The sequence below is a fragment of the Pezoporus flaviventris genome, unplaced genomic scaffold (genome assembly GCF_033815535.1).
Source record: "Pezoporus flaviventris isolate CSIRO_AGI_PZ_B2104156 unplaced genomic scaffold, CSIRO_AGI_Pfla_v1 ptg000015l, whole genome shotgun sequence".
Lineage (NCBI taxonomy): Eukaryota > Metazoa > Chordata > Aves > Psittaciformes > Psittacidae > Pezoporus > Pezoporus flaviventris.
The window spans coordinates 15,194,090-15,215,324 of record NW_026892563.1 but is presented as its reverse complement, the minus strand read 5'-3'; the positions used below and the strand labels follow the sequence as shown (position 1 = coordinate 15,215,324).

At 43.4% G+C, this 21,235-nt stretch overlaps 1 long non-coding RNA gene across 1 annotated transcript in view; it reads right to left on the bottom strand.

Annotated features, from left to right (window-relative positions):
- Nucleotides 1–19,048, bottom strand: part of LOC133269373 (uncharacterized) — a 47,192-nt gene extending 28,144 nt beyond the window's left edge. The window contains exons 1-2 of the long non-coding RNA XR_009743430.1: nucleotides 18,964–19,048; nucleotides 8,647–8,816 (exon numbers count right to left, since the gene is read on the bottom strand). This is a non-coding gene — a long non-coding RNA (uncharacterized LOC133269373). The remainder of the gene's footprint in view (nucleotides 1–8,646; nucleotides 8,817–18,963) is intronic.
- Nucleotides 19,049–21,235: the final 2,187 nt, after the last annotated feature.

Below are 21,235 nucleotides of genomic sequence, written 5' to 3'. Positions count from 1 at the left end.
AGACCGGGTGGTGAATACATTGTTTCTTCATCTTGCTTCACCCTTCTTGCCTCCTTTTTGCTTTTTTTCTTGCGTACAGGGGCAACCGATATTGGTACGAATTGGTCCTCTGGTTTGGCTGCAGTGGTTATCACTGTGGTTTGAGTAGCAACTGTACTTGTTGCTGGGGGTGGTGTAGCTGCTGTGCTAGGAGCTGGGGTAACTGTGCTGTCTGTTGCAGTCGAAGTTTGAGCAGCTTCTGTACTTGCCACTGGGGTAGCTGCGCTGTTCATTGCAGCCAAAGTTTGAGTAGCGACTGTACTTGTCGCTGGGGGGGGTGAAGCTGCTGTGCCTGGAGCTGGAGTAGCTGCGCTGACTGTTGCTTTGCCCTCAGATCCACCGACATTCTTTTCCTTTTGAAGGTGCTGGATAGTGTTGAACAAGGCCCTGTAAGCATAGGCCAAGCCCCAGCATGTTGCCATGATTTGTCCATCTCTGGTATGGCCAGAATGACCACACACCTCATTTAAGTGTTTTACTAATTCTTCTGGATTTTGAAGTTGTTCGGTAGTGAAATTCCAAAGTACTGGAGGGGCCCACTGACCTAGATACTTGCCCATACTATCCCACATACCCTGCCACTCATGGCTGTCCAGCCTCAGGGAAAATCTCTTGGTCCTCCTACATCGTTGTTTGACCCCAGACAAGACCCAAACCTGACTCTGCTTAACTCTTGAAATCAGTCGTGGGCAAAACACACTCTGTATGCGTGCTAGCATGGTGATTCCCATCACCATCAGCAAACAAGTCTCAACAGCATTAAAATGTCATTCAAAAAATTCAAAACTCTCAAATGTAAATGGTCTGGGGGGACGACTAGGAGGGTAAAAGGATGTCTCCTTCACAGGTTGACCACCTGAGAAGGAGAAAAAAGATGTGTAATTGCTAAGCACCTCCATCATATACCTCCCAAAGTATAAAGGTGGTGACCACACTGGGAACATAAGCCAGGTCAGTTTCATGATCAATGATTCTATTGTATTACAAGTCATTACCATAAAGTACAATGGGACAAAAACCTTAGCCCAAGCCCCACACTTGAAAAACACTAATACAGCAAATACCGGATGGAAGTAAGATACGATATACTGAAACTGTGAGATCAAGAGGAACAACCTTGAAAGCCAATAAATCAGCATTGTGAGGAGTGACTATTAATCCAGACAGATCTGTCGTTATCTCAACCCCTTGTGCCCCACGTTGGGTGCCAAAAGAACTGTCGTGATTTAAACCCTAGCCAGACAGCTTGTCCACTCACTCCCAGTGAGTGGTGCTGGGCTGAGAGCAATTGAGGCCCCCCCCTCCCCCCCAGGCTCTCCCCTTCCCCGCTCCCGGAGGAACAGGGAGGAGGATCAAATGAGTGCAACTCCTACGGGTTGAGACAAGAACAGTCCAGCAACCAATGTACAACACAAATCACCACTGCTACCACCAACTACAACAATGATAAGGGAAAATAACAAGGGAAGAGAATACAATACCGCCGGCTAAGAAACGAATCCCACCCAGAAGCCCGTGTCCTTCCGGGTAACTCCCAGTTACCCCCCACCCCGGGCATGACGTGCTGTGGTATGGAATACCTCCCATGGCTAGCCTGGGTCAGGCGCCCCGTCTCTGCTTCCTCCCAGCTTCCCCTCCTCCCTGGCAGAGCATGAGCCTCACAAAGTCCTTGGTCACGGTAAACATCACTTAGCAACAACCGAAAACATCGGTATCACCAGCACTGTTCCCAGGCTGAAAGTCAAAACACAGCACTGCACCAGCTACCATGAAGGAGAAACATGACTGCTACTTCTGAACCCAGGACAGGGCAGTTACCTGGAAGGGCTAGATCACTGCTGTGGTTGGGCTGGGTATCTGTTGGCAGGTGGTGAAGGGCTGTATTCTCTTCCCTTGTTATTTCCCTTATCATTATTATTATTGGTGGTAGCAGCAGTGGTTTGTGTTATACCTTAGTTACTGGACTGTTCTTATCTCAACCCATGGGAGTTACATTCTTTCCATTCTCCTTCCTATCCCTCTGGGAGGAGGGAGGAGGAAGGGGAGAGGGGGGACAAGATTGGGCATTTTCACGGTGGTGTGGCCGTAGGCCCCGTTGGCTAGTTTGGGTCAGGTGTTCTTTCTCTGTTTCTGCCTGGCTTCCCCTCCTCCCTGGCAGAGCATGAGACTCAGAAAGTCCTTGGTCAGAGTAAACATTACTGGGCAACAGCTAAAAACATTGGTGTTGTCAGTGGTGTTCCCAGGCTGAAAGTCAAAGACACAGCACTGCACCAGCTACTAAGAAGGAGAAAAATGACTGCTACTGCTGAACCCGGGACAACGAGCCCCTGAGGACCTCACATAGAGAGACCACCATAATATAATGAAACCAGATGGCACATGGAGACCCTGTCCCTCCCAGCCTACTCCTTAGGTGGGGCTGAGATGATGGGTAGGAGGATCCCAGCCCCTTCCCACAGGCCAACAGCCACAAAAGGAACAGACAGAGGAGGTCAAGCAATAAGGCAGTCACCAGGGACAGCCCTGGGTGAACCAGCCAGAGGTGGGTGCCAGTCTCAAATCTGCTAGTGGTAGTGAAATGAGGTGAGCAAGCGGCACAGCTGGCTGGGGATGTCCCCTTAAATGGTGGCTCAAAAGAGACAGACAAATACAGCTGGCATCACAGGGTTTATCCCTAATTCTACTACAGCGTGTTTGCACATTCTTTGAGCCTGACATTACACTACAGGGCCCTGCTGCAGGAGGGAAGGCAGGGAGGAGGTTGACCAGAGGACCTCAGAGGTCCCTTCCAGCCTACATGGTAGCATGCCTCTGAGTGCCAGACCTCCCAGACCTCACTGCCTCTCTGCTGCAGCAAGGGAGAGGCCCACAAACACACACCCCCCCCCCCCCCCCCCCCGAGACACTCAGCTGCTTTCCTTGGCTCATTAGCACATGCTCTTTCATGCCAAACCCACAACCCTTTCCTACTTAGTATGGATCTCGTGCCACTGAAATGGAAACTGCAATCCCAGGGTGCTCCTCCCTTGTGAGGCAAGGCAGCCACATGCCTTTGAGGGCGCGGTGAACTGCCTGCTGGCTTTTTCGCTCATTAAGATCACTTTATTCATCTGTCAATGATGTTCATGAGTAAGGATGCTACTACAATTCATGGAAATTGTATACAGCACCCCTCACAGATATGTGTTTTTCTCTACCAGTGTACATGGTGTCATGTCTGTCTAAACATACACGTTTGGTTCGTAAGTAATTACTGAAGACAGAGGTCATCTCCAGCGCATGCTTTAAATCCTCACTTATCTCCATCACCCATTTTTCCACCTCATTGTCTCGCCTCCTTTTGCTATTGACATCACCTCCCATGTGCAAAAGGCACCAACACCTCTACAGCTGTGATCTCACTACCTCTAACCTTTACCACAATATTGCCAAAACTTAGGTTTGTTTTTTTGGTGGTGATGGTGGTTTTTGTTTGTTTGTTTTTCTGGTTTGGGGTTTGTTTTGCTGTTGTTTTTCATAGCAAATGAATTCAAACTTTCTGCAATCAGTAAAAGATCTAGATACGTTGTCCTGACACATAAGTCTCACTGAATTTTGCCAGCCTGAAGAAGTATCTCCATTCATTAATACACGCTTCATCTCTGCCAAATGAAGCAGTGAAGAGTAAATGGTGTTTCTAATTTGGCAGTAAGAAGTTTGCCCACTTTTCCTGTACATTAAACCGTTGAGCTTGAAAAACACCCCAATCCACAACATAAAAAAAAATTCCAAGGAAAAGTTATTAAAATCTAAAATTCTGTCAGGGTTGAGTGAGTCACCACCCCTGGAGGTATTTAAAAGCTTTGTGGATGTCACACTGATGGAAGTGGTTTAGTGGTGAGCTTGGAAGTGTTAGCTTAATGATTGGACTCGATGATCTTAAACGTCTCTGCCAAACTAAATGATTCTATGATTCTGTGCTCAGCTGAGCCTCTCCCTCCATCACTCACAGAAGTTTTGGTGAGTTTCTCCTGTTACTGCCTTCTCTTAGACATTTCACGTCTTGCATAACCCTCATGAGCTGACCAGCCCATTGCCCTGTGGCCAAAGCCACTTTATTATGCTTCTCTCATACGCCCAACATCATAAGCATTTCTATCACTTGCATTTCTGCTTAAGCCATACATTTTGGAGTCATCCTTACTCACGTAATTTTTCTTTCTGGCTTTTTAGGTCTCTCTGTCCATAGCGTTATGTTGGAACTACTATTATTTTTTGCTTGCTTGATACCACAACTGGAAATCTCTATTCTATCTTACCATTTTAAACTTGGGTTATTGCAACTTTCTTCTTTATTTCTATGTTCCTACATTACTTCTAGCAAAATCTCAAGGAATCCAAACTATTCAAAGTAACAGAGTGTGTCTCATTTTTATCAATTCTCTTCGTTTTCATTTGGTCTTCTACAGGAGATGCACAGAAAAATTAGGTATGAAAACCAGCTGCTGCTTAGTCACAGGTGTCTACAGCATGCTACAATTTGAATCTAAAGCAATCATGCTGGTCCTGTGGGTGGATAACAACTTACGAAACGTAACTTTTAAAGGTGGTTGAATAAAAGTACCAAGTCATTGTAAAGAATAAACAAATACACCTTGGTATTCCACTTAAGCAGACTTTCTAAGGGAAAATTCTTTCCCTGAGTCATATTTCTGACCTTCCTACTATAGACCTTGAAGACAAAAACCAGGAAATCAGGTACAGTGTTCTCCCCACTGATGATGCTGGAAAAGGGACCCCCATAAAAATGTGCTTCAGTGTTGCTAAAGTAAAATTATCTTTCACAGAAGGAGGTAGATCCTGTGTTCAGCAAAACATTATTTCCAAGCCTGACAAGAGAGCTTTGGCAGATGCTTTCTGATGCCATTTCCAACTCATTTTTCACCACTGCTGGAACAAGTTGTTTGGCTAATCCATCAAACCAAGCACACGACATTAATCCCTGCTCACCTCAGGACACTACTAATAATGCTCTGGCAGCAGAAGGCTATCTCACACGTATTGGAAAAGCTCACAGCCATAACTAAGGAGCTGCTTAGCAAGTGGTCCAGCATGATGCAGTGACAGTGCTGGTTAGCAGACCACTCCAGGCACACACAGGTGACAAAGGCAAAGCACAGGTCCTAGGAACACAACTCAGGAGTCTCTTCTGTCATTCCCTTGGTCTTCAGAGGGACACTGCACACCAGCTTATGGTTTCCACAGCTCCCACCCGTGGTGGGAAGAGATCCTCAGGTTGACTTGTTTCTTAAAGGCTGAAGGTGGGATTCCTCTCTCCAGACTTTAGATGACCACCAGGTGTGAGTCAGTGTGGCGATAAATCCCCTCTGCATCCAGCTCCTCTGCTCTATTGCTTGCTATTAGGATGGGGTGTACCTTGCTCGAGGAGAGTATTGTCTCCTTCCATTGCCTATTAAGTGAGCCTGGGTGAGTAGTTGAGCTGGAGACACTTACAGTGTAATGGTCAGGCAGGACGAATCCTCCATCTTGTCCAAAACCAGGTAAGCCTAAAGAAAAAGTCTTGAATGCACGTGTTTTAGTGTTAGGTATCATTATGTCCCTGTTAGTCACATATTTGCACATTTTAAGAATGCACGACTGAAATCAAGGTCTGGTTTTTTTTGACTGCAGAGCCAGCAGGCACCAAACCCAGACTGAAGTTCTCTTTTTAGAGTAAATATTTTTGGCATATGGAAGGAAAGGCTGCCAAGTGAGGGGAACATTAGCTGAACTGCCTCACCGAATAGGCTGACAAATACCTACAGATCCCTCAATCCTGACCTCCTGGGGCTGGCTCTGGCAGCCTTCACTCGCCAGAGCAAGCCTGAAGCCAAGGAAACCACGTGCCCGGGTAAGGTGAGCCCAAGGTTGGCTCCGTCAATCAGAGAGGAGGGACATGGTGCCAACAGCACTCACACAATTATCTGGCTCAGGTTTTGAAACCTCTGCTCAACAGCTATGATTCAGCAGTTGATTGCTCTTCATTTACTGGAAACTGCTTCTCGTCACTCAGAAGGAAAAACAACTGGAAAAGGCCTGTATCACTCAATTTTACATTAGACAACACCATTATGGTCAATTGCAAGCCTACAAAAAAAATCACGTACTGGAAAGCTCCAACATCAAAACATTTTTTCTTCTTTCAAGAACCTTTTAATTTTCATATTAACATAATGTTCCTTCTATTTGCCTTCTGTTTTTCTGGCCTCTGGGTGTTCACTTCCCTGTTTTCTCTGACCTCATGAAGACCAGAAACTTTACTGTATATTTAACCCCCCCCCCCCCAAACACACACACAAATTTCTTCCTATATCTGGGACCTGAGCACTACAGGGAAAAAGGAAAAAAGAAAAAAGAAAAGAAAAAAGAAAAAAAATACAATTTTGGAAGATCCAAGAGAAGTCACAACAGTTTGTTGTACCTGGCATCCCATCCAATATGTTGAAGACTAACCTGAGACCCTCCAAAGCAAAAAGCATGGGTAGCTGGCACCTGTAGAAACAACTTTTAACTGGAGCTGCCACGCACGTACTGCATCTGGAATGCAGGAAGATGCAAAGTCCAGTCCCAAGCTTGACTAAGTCAATGGCCACTCTGTAATTTCAGAAGGTCACATCGCTGGGACTGCTGCTTCAACAAGCAGTAGCATCTGGTCCCGGATTTACCATACTGAAGAGCAGCAGCTTGACCTGGTATCTTCACGGCATCATTCTGATGCATCATCTGTCCACTGAAAGACTGGCATCTGCTAGGAGTCTGCACTCAACATTTAAGTCAGTTTGCATTTTGGGGTTTAACCAGTGGTTAGGAACCCTGTGTGCCACAAGTACATTCTATAGGTGACCCATATGTATCTTCATCATTCACTGTCACTGCAGTAATCTTCAGAGTAAGACAAAGGCCATTTGCTAACTCAAATCGAAATGTATAGATATTATTTAGCAAAATAAAACCCTGTTGCTTTAAGTATTTGCTTTCTGGCCAGCTCATCTGGGTTCAGGTACCAGATACCAGGTATAAACATCTTTCACACCAGCTACCCCACCCTCATCCGTGCTTGCCACCACAATGGCGTCCTGAGCCTTCACTTGGGCCCCTGGAGGCTGACACAATGCCAAGAAAGGACCATCCCCTATAGATGTTTGAATTCGACCTTACTCTTATTTCCAAGGGAAGCATCTTCCTGAGACTGCACTTTCTGAGACTTTGTTTTGGCCATGCCCACCTCCCCAGGTCTAACAACTATGATTACATTTACATAGCAAACTAAAGACTGCGTTGCTCACCACAACATCCTTTTCAACATATCGAATGGTACTGTGGCTTCATCACAGTTTGACATCCCATCAGTACTGCCTACAAGTAATGGGTGGACAGTGATTGCATTGTTTTTCCAGAGCACATGCCTACAAAACTTCCACTACACAGGGGTGTCCATGTAACCTACCCCTTTCAGTGACACTTAAGGCCACGTCCTGCTACCCAGTGTAAGATGATTTTATTGGGTGTGTAATGACTGCTAATGAAGAACTAACTAGTGGGAGTTGTACCAAACCATCCCACTTGCATGATATCATCTTTGCAAAGGGAGGCATCCTGAAGCTCACTCACAGCAACTCTCAGTCTGTGGCTTTCAGTATCTGTGGGGCAGCTTTCTTTGCTTATATATACACCAAGACACCAAGACAGATAATTTCACTCAGTTCAATTCTTCTAGGACTTGATGCTATGGTTTCTTAAGGCAAGTGAAGCAGACACCCCTAGGATCCTCTGAAGCTGTAGTATTTCTATGGGTTCACTTATGGGTTCCACAACTTCAGACCTATCTCTGGTTAACAAAGCATCATTTACACATTCATAAAAAAAGGTTAATTCATAAGGATACATAACATACCCCTGAGTTTTTATCCATATAATATATGATACGTATTCTGAAATACTGCCACATAATCAATAGTTGCAATAATATCAGTGATTTGTGCCTAAATCCTCATCTTTTACAAACTTTCCCCAGCAACCTCAAAATTGCTGAACTCTTTTCTGGCCAGGTCCATCCCAAACCCACATAAATTAAATGTAATTGGCTGGGTATTCTTAAAAATACTTACCTTCTGATGGCGGTGCAGGGGAGAGTGGTCTGGGGGCTCCCCTTGCCTTTTGGGATCTGTTTTGCTGTTAATGGTTCCTTCCACCCTAGATATACATCCCAAAAGAGAGCTCTGGGGATTCCTGTCCCTTTGAGCAAGAAATTAGCTGAAGTGATGGTGGCACAGATGAAAGAAGGATTCAACATGTGCACCAGCCCACAGTCCTCAATGATGAGGAGGGAAGGTATTTGGTCAGTTTCGTTTCACTTGTGGGCAGAATAAATAATTCCAGACTCTTGGCCCCAAACTGACAAATTTTCAACCTCTTGTAAATCTTTGTGAATCTTCTCAGTGAATTCCTCTCATGTATGCTCAGGAGCCAGGTGTTTTCTGGGATGCAGTTAGTGAGTGTGAGCTGCCAGACTACCAGGTCCTGAAGAGGACCTTTGTTATGGGACACCTGTAACCACCTTTGTCCTACCTGGGGAAGAAATAAGCCCTGTCCAGCAGTGTCCCTCCAGTTCAACATCTCTTCTCACCCCTGAACACAGCTGGGACTTTGTTCCATCCTCCCTCTCACTTGGGTTTTCCAATACCCTCTGCATCATCACTGCTACCCCCAAGAATTGAGGTTGGATTCTTCATCAGGGGCTGTAGCAATAAGACAAAGGGTAACAGGTTTAAACTTAAACAAAGGAAGGTCAGGTTAAGTATAAGGAAAAGGTTCTCCACTGTGAGGGTGTTGAGGCACTGGAACTGATTGCTCAAAGAAGTTGTAAATGCTCCATCCCTGGCAGTGTTCAAGGCCAGGTTGGACAGAGCTTTGGGTGACATGGGTTACTGCGAGGCATCCCTGCCCATGGCAGAGGAATTGGAACTAGATGATCTTAAGGTCCTTTTCAACCCTAACCATTCTGTGATTCTATGATTCTCCTTCCCCAAAAGCCCATATCTGCCTCCCTGCTGATCCTTACAGTTTAACTAGGCAAGATGCTATCTCCACTCCACCTTTCTTGGTCCAAAAACCTCCTCCTTCCTGCTGTTGCAACCTCCTTCTCCAGATGACCATCATCCTCCTGCCTAAACAAAACAACCCTAGGCATTACATGACTAACTGCTGTCTATATCAAATATGGCCTTATTCATTCCCCCTTCCCTTCTTCTCCTGCACCTCTGGAGTCCAATCACAAGTGCCTGTTGTTCGAGGAAGTCCAGCAACTTTAGACTCAGATCTTAATCTCAACTGCTGCCTCCCTCCTGTGCTATATGATTTTGTATGGAATTTATCTCCCCTAAATCATTTCGTCATCTAACAAGACTCTTAGCTCAGCAACCCAGACTCGCCTTAAAATCAATAGATAGTCATCTAGGACTGGTAGGATGAACAGGTGCCTGGAGGTACCCGTTTCCCCCCATGCTTGGCAGGAGGAGCTTGGTGTGGGCAGCTCACTTGGTGACTGCTGGTGTTAAGGGAAAAGAAACCCATCTGGGTAACGCAGCTCATATACACTTGCAATCATGTCCCGTGGTGTCCGGACTTCACTTCTGCTGGACCTTCCTCCAAAATTAACTTTTCTGTCTCATCACTACCTTGTCATTTCTTTCTTCTCGTATCCTATTTTTTATGTCTTGCTCATCCCCAGTTGTAATTACATTACTCACGGTAGGTCAGGCAAATGTGATGTCACCGGGTTGGAAAACCGCTGGTCAAATTTGCCCCTTGCTAAGCCAGTATGATCTGATTTTTGGCCTCAACCCTATGAGCACGCACATACTTGTTTAATTGCATGCGTGAGTTGTGGTGCTGCCTGCACTGGGACTATGCCCATGTGTGAAGGAAAGCACGTGCCCACAAGCACAGAGGCTCACAGCCACAGAAAGGGAAGGGGCTGGTTAGAGTTCTTTTGACTGGGTCCGGGGCTGAAGGTCTTCTACATCCCACATGTGGGCTCTGTGAAACAAAAAATTAGGTAGGGTCCCATGGCCCCAAAGCCACAATACAGGGCTGGCTCAGGGGACCATCCCTTAAAATGAGAAAGGAACGGAGAGCACAGCTGTAAGCCACAGCAACCAGATGTCTCCCAGTCTCATCCTGGTGTAAAAGAAGTGGCTTACACAAGGTGTGGGATCAAGTTAAAAATAAATCCTAGTGCTTGTACCTGCATATTAACATTCATCCATCACCACAATTATTAGCTAGGACTGAGCTGTAACATTTCATGGCATTTAGGACAGACAACACTTTCTTCTGACTTAATGGTATCTCCTGTGAACTAATTTACTCAACTACAAACTATTATTATTACTTGTTATGAAAAACCGTACGTATACTGGGTTTAAGTATCAGGCAGGGAACAAAGGTTTACATACACTCTGTAAGGACAGTCAAAATACTGAGACAGGGTTAGACATTGCTTAATATAGGTATCTGTTTTAGGTGCTGCTGCCTCACTGAGGTCTGATACAGCTGAGCGAGACTGAAATGAGAGCCAAAACATCTAATACAATCATTTACTTCCCAGTGAACACTTTTTGTCATTTCCATAGAAAAGCTCTTCCCATTTCTAAAGCTATAAAGAGTTTCAAATGGTTTTGCTTTTGCAGGAGTTTAGTCCTGATCCAGTTTGTTGAAGTCAAAGAAAGACCTCCCTCAGATGAGCATTGGACAAAGCCCTAGGAGAAGGTATTTTTTGGAACATTTTTGTGGATACAAGCATTAAAAAAAAAGCTACAGGAATAGCACGCCAGAGACAGTATTACCCCATTACAATGCTCCTAGAAAAGGACCTGTCATTTTTATTTTGGGATGAAGAGTCAGAAGATCTTCAGAAGGTAACAGTGGCTCTTCCATCAAAAACCTCTTCAGATTCAGATCATTAGCAATATGCCCAAATTTTCTCATTTTTCTCATTTTTCTTCTATATATTGTTTGTTTTTAACTGAAAGAAAGCTATGAATGCATGCCAGCCCTTTATACTCCCCCAAAATGTGATACATTCATCATTCCCAATTCTTCCAACAGCCTGAATACATCAACAAAAAGGCCCAGTCTAATGAAAAAAAAAAAACAACTTTATTTGGAAAAAAATAGGAAGCAAACCAAGTTTCCATATGTTTACCATAAAAACAACCTAGATTCCACCTTGGGGTGTATAAAAATACAGAGTACAGAATGTATAATTTGGCATTAGTTAAAAAATGCCTTTGTAAACATACCCTATTAAAATTTAACTGCGTCTTTTATCATTTACTCAAGTAACATATGAAAGGGCTAGAACACTTATCACAGAAGTAGACATTTTATCAGGGCTTAGTAATAGCAGTGATGTATTGTGCAATTTGCAGTGCATGCCTGGTTTACAATACATTACTGGTGACTATTATTCATACACATCTGCAAAGTATCCTTTAAAGTGTATCCAGAAACATTAACACCTACTAAAAAAATAAAAAAATAATTAAAAAAAAGAAGTTATAGGAGCAGCAGACTTTCCAAACCTGTTGATAAGACTTCAGTTAACATACATGGTTTGTGTCCAGACTGCTGGCCAAGCGACAGACATGCAGGCAGTACTACAGTGGGAGAACAAGTTTCATTCGTATTTGTTTTTAGTGGTTGGCTACTGAGATGAAATGAGGTCAAATATCCCCAAATAGCTCTAGATTGAGATTCAGTGACACTTTTTGGACATAGGTTTTTATGGTATCAAAATAAATGTTGTAAGAGTTCATACGACTCATTGAGCTGTCAAGTCTGGGTCCTGCCCATTTAGTTTGGATTTTAATGAGCCAGAGACGCTTGAAAGATTTCAGATCTTCTTAAGAAGTAGCTTACATGACTCACTGAAGTTTGCATTACCCCAGCGATTGTCTGGCTAAGCATACATACCACCCACGGGCCAGTGGCAAAACCTCAGCATCCCTCAGTGCTGATGGCAACCCAAGATCAAGCAATGAGCTCACTTAGGCCCTGCATTTCTGCAAGAATTTCTTTAACAGGCTTATTCTAACCTTTTCAAAGTAGTCACTGTTTCTACTACAAACAGAGCAACAAAAGTGAGAGAGTTTAAATGAAAGAGTTATATTAAACCATCACAGCTACTAAAGTACATCTGAGTAATTCCCTAGTTACTTTACCGAAGTGGCAAGAACCATTTGAGTACCATACATCACTGCTGCATCTCAGACTTGATGAGCATATGGATAATAAGGTTTGTGTTTGAGCAACACATTACGATGGCAGGAGGTGTACACAACCACGCAGTGTGGGCAAGAAGTGCTACACCATAGTGTTAACACGCAGCATCATGTATTTGCATAGGAACGAGACACCAAAGGGTAGAGACACTGAGTGATTTCCTCCTTCAGCTTTTCTGAGGTTACTCTCTTGTGTTAAAGAAAGGGGTCTGCTATTTATTTTTAAGATTGAAGGCCTTCTGTGTCTTAACTGTATTGCCTGGAAATTCCACATATGAAGGTCTGCAATTCACTGCAAAAACAATAAATGCCTTTTTGTACTTTCAAGTGGGAAAGCTTTCATTATTACAAAAGAGGAGAAAGCAGGAGGAAAGTTAAGAAGATCTGCAGGTGGACAGCACAATGCCTCCTTTGAGTTGAGGGGCAAAGACAGTTGCTCAACAAACACTCTGCTGTTTATTTTTTTATTTCTTTTCTGAATGTGTGTGAGATTGGGAATTCAAAGGATTATATTCAGCACAGCTTAGTCTTAGCAAAACACATATTCCAAGACCTGCATGTGTTGCCAAATGTTACAGTCCATTTCACGAGACTTGAATACATCACTTCTGTTGTTGTTTCTGCTGCAGGAAAATATCCTGAATGCAGGACAGTGTTTGATTTTGTAGCAAAGCAGATACTGGCAGTATATAGATTAACTAATTATCTCTGTTTACATAAGGAAAAGTTTGTTTAGATGTAGGATGGAAATGACTGGAAAATACAAGTCAGATATTTCATCTTTTCTTTCCCATATGCCAGGCACACGTGCTAACAATATCCCTCAACCATTCATCACACATTCTGTTTGCTGTGCCTTAACCCCATGGAAGAAGGTCACTCGGTGCACCAAGCTGAGAGTATACATTACATAAATTTGTGCACAACACATCGTTGTGCTCCAACATAGGGGTTGGGTTTTTTTTCTCTTGAAGAGAAGTTTGGAGACTGGAAAATGTGGGCATCATGTTCATGACAGATTATTTTTGGAAGTAATTTATGTACAAATGAATATCCAGCAGGAGATGTTGTGACAAACATTCAAGTGACAAAAAGCCAGTCACATTTCTCAGCTATCTGATTACAGGAGAATTTCTCCAGTCAGCTCAATGTCACCGAATTGATAGCAATTCCGCCTTGCAAGGCCACTTTGGGGAAAGCTGTGCACGCATGTCCAGAAACAGTGTTTGCACTTTGACATCTGCTCTGCTTTATCAGGGCATTTTACAGCCACTGCTGTTAACTGAATTACATTGCTGCCATGAAGTACTTCTAAACCCCAGGCCCGCTGTCTTGCAGAAAAACAATAGGGCCAGGCAGACGGAAGAAAGGGCATGGGGCTATAGCATGGCAGCCTGTGGCCAGTGTGAGGGCCACCGCCTACAAAAGGGGATCCAAAATTGTCCTACTTAGTCTAAAAAGCACCTAATGTAAAGCATCAACCTACTTGCAGATGTAAGAAACAAACCCAAGTGAGAACCTTAAGCAGTCCTCAGGGTTGTTTCCTCATTTTCCAGGATTATATAGCCAAATGCAGGTGACACAGGGACCACCGGTAAGGGCATTCTGTTTGGGCACCTTTTTCACTCATTAGCAGTGACAAGTGACTTGGGAAGAAGAGGCTTGTCCTGCCTGAGGAGACCTGGCCCCCAGCACTGTCTGTGGGGCTCTCTCCTCATGTTCACTGTTGGTTGCCTGTGCCTTGGCTAGTTGTGGCCTGAGCCGTCTCCTCCTGATGCACTGGCCAGGGACTCTCCCAGGACACAGCAGAAATAAGGCAACCCTGTTTTGCAAGGGTGCAGGGAAGAAAGTTAAGCTGGCAAGCAGAAGTCTTGCCCTTGGCACTAGGAAACAAGCACCGGTCCATTTTTTTTGTTACTGTAGATGTAACCTGCAGCATCAAATCTTGCTATGGATCTCGTTTGGGTACTGCCTTCGGGCAGTATTAGCATTTCCTCTTACACTGCTGTGCTTGGGTTGGTTTTTTTTTCAGTTTTGAGTTTGTTTGGGTTTTTTTTTTCCTTTCTCCTTTTATTTTCTGAAAGACACTGGGAAGCATTTTGACTGACTTTAACATGAGAGATACTGTAAGTTCAAGGAACAAATAACACATTGACAAAGCACTGATGACTGCAATGAAGACAGAAGATGCTCATGCCTGCCTCTGCTCCCATTGCTACAGAGAGGAGCCGCTGGCTTTGCTGGGAGCAGATAGGTCACCAGATGAGGATGACTATATATCCAGCCAGCAGCAGAAAGATGTGCTTCAGCTGTGTGGTTGCACAGGTTCAGGGGAAAAGGGTGTTTTCCAGCATGGACATCAGCCTGCCTGTGGGTCCTGGTGAGTCTCCTACCCTCCAGCAAGCCATTTGTTCTCCCCGTGCTCCCTATAGCATTTCAACCCTGCTCCAGGGGGTGAGCTGCAGGGTCCCAGCCTCTGTCTCTCTGTCTGGGTTTGCATTTTTAAGCTCAGGAGTAATGAAGGTTATAAATAGGTAACAGGAGAGGAGGCAATCACACGTACCAGAAATCTCAGAGGCTAAGTAGTGACATCAGCCAGGAGAATGTTCATTTCACCTCAAATCTATTCAGTTGCTGCCAGAAGCCTCTGGGGTAGGTCCCCACACACCACCATGGTAGGGCCTGAGAAGATGCAGCAGTTGCTCATATCTCCAGAAAGCCCATTGTCTGGTCTGTGTTTAAATGGCTGAAATGAATAATTGTTAAATTATGGTGAACAAGAAAAACACCCACAACGAGCAGCCAGAGCATTAAGTGTATCATCAAATGATTCTGTGTGTGACCACAATTATTCTTTCATCTTTTCTGGAAACAAATTGTCCAGCAAAGCCACACAGCTACAGACTGGTTTGTTCTGAGGTTAGCACTGAACTAACACAAAATAATTCATGGAGGATATTCGTTTCCTCTGCCTACTGCAACTTCCTGGTGCAGCACCGAGCTTCAGGGAGACTGGAAAGTTACAGCTTTAGCTGGCACGACTTACCTGGAGTAGATCAGCACGCAGCTTGCCCTCCTGGTGGGCAGTGGGGCTCAGCGTGGCAGCTGACATTTATCAACCCCCTTCCCCTCCCAGACTGCATATGAGAGCGGTCAGCATCAGCGTCCTCCTGGTCTCTGGCACCAGACAGCCCTAAAACGCTGCATTGCTGCATCTCCATGGCGGCAGTCCAACCACCTAATGCAGTTTCCTGAATGTTGCTTTCAAATCACAAACCATGGAAATATTTTATCTCCAGTTGCAGAATGATATCTCTGTGAATGGCATATCCTTCCTAATTAATAATTGCGATATTGCCAAGGACTTTATGAAAGGTTGGGTCCTTCTTAATCATCTAGTCGGGCTGACATTTGCTCAAGTTTCCCTAAGTTGTATTTTAGCAAACAGCACTACTTCTCTTGTGTTTCTCAACACTTTCTGGAATAATTTAGGGTAAAGTTGTTCCACTTACAATTCTAACTTCTTTATTTCCATTCTAGGCCTATCCAAAGAAAACCTGTCAATAAATTGCAGAGGCATTATGCAAAAAATTCAGTGAACAGAGTGAATATTGAAGGGGGGGGGAGAAAACAAATTTACTGCAAAAACTATTAATTAATGATTTCATATAGTTCAAATCTATTTGAAAGTAAGATGAAGGAAAAGCTGGAAGTATAATGTTTTAAAACAGAGTCTAAGATGACATTGCTTCATGTTTAATAAACTGTTTGAACTTTGCCATGCGTTTTGATAGTCTAGAATTTTCCCTGACCTGGGAAGTTGGAAACCAAAATGTGATTGTTTCTTTGGTTAGGGTAATATTTTTGATAAAGCCTATAAAAAAGCAAACTAAATTAAATTAATTAACTTGGGGGGGGGAAAAGAAAACAAACAAACAAACAAACCTCTACACAAAAGATACATCACTGCTAGGAAATCTTCTCAGGCCACCCAAGGCTCTGTTCCCTGCCCTGCACTAGCAGCAGTTGCTGGGGATCATCATTGACTTAGGGAGCCACGACTGCAGGTCTTGCAGCTCAGTTTTGTAGGGGTTTATTTTCTGAAGGTGAGTCATATTTGTATTTTCCCAAAAAAAGCAAATGGAAACAGGTATGAAACCCTCACAATTCTCCCCAAAATGGAAGTCTCACTCCCTTCCAACCTTATTCACAGAGCAGTACATCGCTATGTTGGAAACTCAACTATGACAGGAATCATCAACCTCTCCTGGTGTTGAAGGAACACAGTGTTTAAGTGACATCCCGAAACAAGCAGGAGCAGATATCAAGATCCACATACCCTAGGTCTGGGATCAATTGAGAAAAGTGCTCAGTGATGTAACAGCTTTTTACATCATGCTGTTTGGTGCACCATGTCTGTAACGCTCCACTAGTGCTGTCAAAGCCAGGCAGGCCCATGTTGCATGTAAATTAGGGCAGTATTACTGATACCAGTGGAGCCACACTGGTTTACACCAGTGGAGGACACAGTCTGAGGCACGTGAATTCATTGCAAAAAAAATGCAGAGGGAGTGGGGAGGCTGAAGGAGTTCACAAGTTTGGTTTTGTTTTTAAAGGACACATAAGGCTGGTCAAGGTGCACTAAACTGTAGGCTAACTGCCTTCCGAAGCCCTGCCATCATCATCGCCACCACAGGAAACAGCTACAAACAAATCCCACAAAACGACAATGTAGGTGAATGCTGGTAAGATGGAGGTAAGTGCTGTGGAAATAGCTCAGCTATCTGTGGCTTCTCTTATGTGAAAGCTGAGTAAGCGTTCTGGCCACAGAAGAGATCATCTCACCCCCTCTGTTTTCCAAACAGCATTTCCACGCTAACAGCTTGGAGACTGCTTTGGGATATAGCACAATATACGCTGTCTATGGGCAGAGGTGAATATAGAATAGTTAGGGTTGGAAAGAACCTTAAGATCATCTAGTTCCAACCCGCCTGCCATGGGCAGGGACACCTCACACTAAACCATCTCACCCAATATCTTATGGTAGCTAATTGCGTGACTACTAATTGATAGGAGGTGTACTCTAAAAAGACAATGAAGGTCCTTAAATTCCTTCTGAATCCTCAGCCTCCTGCTCTGTTCTCAAACACCAGAAATGAGCAACATTACCCACCTTCAAAAACATTACCCACTTCCTCCCTCACCTAGAACTGAGCACAGTGTTCACAGTTATCTTGAAGGATGGTGGAGAAGGTAATTCAAGAGAAAATGTTCTGGCAAAAAGTGAAACTAGAATTTCTGAACCAAGAAGTTGCTATTTCTCTCAGGACAGGCTGAAATTTCACCAGGGCATGCTGTGTGAAAACATGGCAAGGAGACAACCTTCAGTTTCACCTTTTGTAAATCTCTAGTTGTAGCTTGTTGGCAACAGAGCACCTCCTAAGGCTTGGCATATGGTATCATCTGAAGCACAAAATAAAAATATTGCACCCATCTGTACTGTTACACACTTTTGCTGGCCAATTTCTGCACTCGTGAAAGCAGATTATTTTAATATTACATTAAAAATAATCCTTAAAGCAATGTCACAAAAGTGTTTTCAGTTTTGTGTATCTGAAATACTTCAGCAGAAGAAACACTTCCAGAGAGAATCACATTTACTCTCAGGCTGTTATCCAAGATGCTGTTAGGATGAATGGGCCCTAACACGGAATTAAATGCAATTAATGCCTATGGCAAGGTTCCTTTACTTTCCTGTGAAATAAAGGAGAATTCATCACTCATGTAATAAGCCTATTCAAAATCATTAACTGCATTAGTTACTAATATTCTTAGTCCTGTAGCATCTGTCAGCTTTTTTAATGTACAGAATCCAGGCCAATTAGAGAATAAGACTGGAACAACTACAGATAAACTTTCTTTGAAAGTCCCAGTTTCTCTCTGCTGTCACCTTAATTTCAGAAAGTGCTTAACTGGAGCAGGCACGCAGCCAGATCCTATCTGGGGAAGTTCCCCATCTCACAAGTTATCTTTTTAATTCCAATGGCACTATTTTATAATGGCCCTTCCTGTTCCTTTCTCTTTGCTTCTCAGCCTAGTTGTGCTGAAACATTGCCAGGTTTTGGTTTTTTTTTTCCTAAACCACTGGACAGCCCCCTCGCCTTTGAAAACTCTGGGTTATTTCTGGATGCACAGGTCAACGACAACTTCTGGGGAAGGCTTATCTCACCAGCTATAAACTCTTTTCCTACCTGATTCTCTTAAGAACAAGACATATTTGCTGCTCATAATTCACGTAAATGTTCAATGTTTCATGACAAAGAGAAACATGTTGAATTATTTTTATCCCCTCTCCCGGAATAAATCACCACACAGTTCATTTCCAGGCATCCATCACTTCACACCAGAGGCAGGGCTTTGGTAACGAAGGGAGATCTAAGCAGAGAAGCCTCCAGAGCATTAACCTGCCCTGAGTGGGACAGAAGCAAAGCAGGACTGCATTCCACCTCGAAAAGTCAAACTGTGCCACAGTACCTTTAAAGCCAAAATTTACCAACACATGCTCACACTGCCTGCTTAATTAAAAAGGGCTATAACCAACCTTGTTCTCTGCACTGGAACAGATCTGTCTGGAAGTGTTGGATACCAAGGACAGATAGAAAACATGGCACACATTGAAGAGAGCTGCGGGAATAGTTTGAAGCAAATATTTAAAATACAACAAATTCTGCCTTTGTCTGCTCAAGAATAGCCATGAATTTAACCACAATTTTGCTTCAACTAATCTGATTTTAATCATTTATCATTCCATCAAATGATTCTTGGTCTGTAAATTATACAAATTTATGTAAATAAAGAAAACCCCATCTGTGCTGAAGAGCCCTTAGCAGGAAGTGATATATTGTTGTTCCAGCCCCCTGAAATGAAAGCATAATCTCTTACATGCTTTAAGGAAGTATCCCTATAAAACCAAGAAGTTTTTTCCATTGCTGCAGATTCAGTTATCAACATTTGGCACCATTGTAGGGTTTATCTGGCTCATCTTTTTATGGGCCATTAGCAGGAGTCAGGGAGACACAGTCAAAAATTAACATGTATTAGGTATAAGAGACAAGAACAAGGAGCAAGATTTGAAGCAGTTTGTTTGAACCATCAGAAAAATTGAAGGAAGTCATAGCAAACTGTAAACTACTCATTTCACAGAAATGGGCCATGTCAAGAGTGATTTTTTTGGCTATCAGCCCTCTTATTTCTCAAAGAACTGGAGGCAAAATTTCATAAAAAACCCCATGGAAGACAGCCTGATAAAAAGTTAATAAGCCAATCAAAGGGGAAAAGTGTCTGTAGCTAAAACTGCAAGTTGAATTTGGGTGGATAAAAGCATGCAATAGTGTAAGATTACAGAACATAAGACAATTCTGCCAAAAGGCCATGAGATTTTAGCTCAAGCTCAGGGTTTTTGTAAAAAAGGCATTTTCTCTTGATTTTTCCAAGTCCCCATGGAGAGAGACTGATTGACACAACCAGTTAAGATGTCAAAAAGCATTCCTGAAGCTGAAATAAATACACTGATTAAGGGGGAAACCTCCTCTCCCCTCTCAAAATGTTATAAGTAAAATAAAAGCAAGACAAGAGACAAAAATGAGATTAAAATTTGCCATAATCTTTCCTGAGTTGTATTTGTGCAAAGCTGTGAACTGAACTACGCTGATTTTTATAAAAGACTGCAACCTGCCATGCCACGTGATTCAAAATAGTTACCTTGGAACAACAGAGAACAAGTCAAATCCTTGAGAACCAGAAGAGAGCCATTGGATGTAGCTAAGATTCAAGACACTCAGTGCTGAGTCCCAGCAGAAATGCAATCCTGAGAGCCTGGGGTGCGCAAGGCCAGAGATGGTGATCCCACAGCCAGATATGTGACTTGTCCAGCTTCTTTAAACATGGGAAGCCCTGTAGGGTCCAGGATGCAGGATTCCACACCCAAGGGCAATCAGAGGGACCAAGATCCCCACAATTTCTGCAGTCACACTGAAACTCTCAACCCTACTGAGATCCAGATCTACTTAGGGCCTGAATTTTTTCTCCTACAGAACCTGGAAATCCTGACTTTCAAGATAAAAACAGGGTGTCAAGAGCTCCCAGGCGCCCTGCTTCATTGTGCCAGCTGGAGCCAGCATCCGCTCCAACAGCCCATCTCCCTGCGAGCGCTGGCAATGGGTTTGCTCCCGAGCCACAGCTCCCTGTTGTCCTGGCAGCTCCTTGTGAAATTGGCACTGTCCTCAGTCTCCCAGCTGCTGTTATTTATTTCATTAGCAAACATCGTGCTTCGGTACTTTTAAAAAGTAAATTTCCAGTTTCTGGGAAATAGGAATAAAATTAAATTAAATTAAATCAAAACTTTCACAAGATTTCCCATGAACCAGAACCATGCTCGCTTGCAACTTTTCATTAGTAGTTCAGGGGAAAAACAAGCTTTCTGTGCTGAGCGTGGACAAATGGAAGTGAATCTTGTAGTCAGTGGTTAAACTTGAAAATTCAGACTCAGGTTTGAATTTCACTTTGAATCACTCCATCTTCTCAAATATCTTAGGTAACTTTTACAAGAATGAAAAGTCAGGCTTCACAGACCTTTTACACATTTAATGCATCTTTTTACAGCAGCACATACATACATTTAACTTGTGTGAGTTCATCCTATCGCCTGTCAGAAATACTACATCAAATGTCTGTAGGGGAATTTGGAGGTTCAGCACAAAGAAATATGATGTTTATTCCCCAGGGATATTCCCTGCACCTCAAATACAGAATTTGCAAAACCTGTGGAAATTCAAAATTAAGAAAAAAAGAAAAAAAGATTAAATTAGCACTTG